The sequence below is a fragment of the Nematolebias whitei genome, chromosome 8 (assembly GCF_014905685.2).
Source record: "Nematolebias whitei isolate Nwh7 chromosome 8, NemWhi1, whole genome shotgun sequence".
Lineage (NCBI taxonomy): Eukaryota > Metazoa > Chordata > Actinopteri > Cyprinodontiformes > Rivulidae > Nematolebias > Nematolebias whitei.
Window position 1 is genome coordinate 21,582,722 of NC_056505.1, and position 316 is coordinate 21,583,037.

A 316-nucleotide genomic window follows, 5' to 3' on the forward strand; every position below is an offset into this window, starting at 1 on the left:
GGGGGGGGGGGGGGGGGGGGGGGGGGGGGGGGGGGGGGGGGGGGGGTTGCGTTTGTGCGTGTGTGAAAAAGACAGATTGGGGGTGTTAAAAAGGTTTACTGGAATTTTTTGTTGCCATAGAAGCTGGATTCTGTGCATTCCTTGAGAACTTAATCCAAACAGTGTGTGTGTGTGTGTGTGTGTGTGTGTGTGTGTGTGTGTGTGTGTGTGTGTGTGTGTGTGTGTGTGTGTGTGTGCGTGTGTGTGTGTGTGTGTGTGTGAGAGTGTCCTGTGTGTGTGTGTGTGTGTGTGTGTGTGTGTGTGTGTGTGTGTGTGT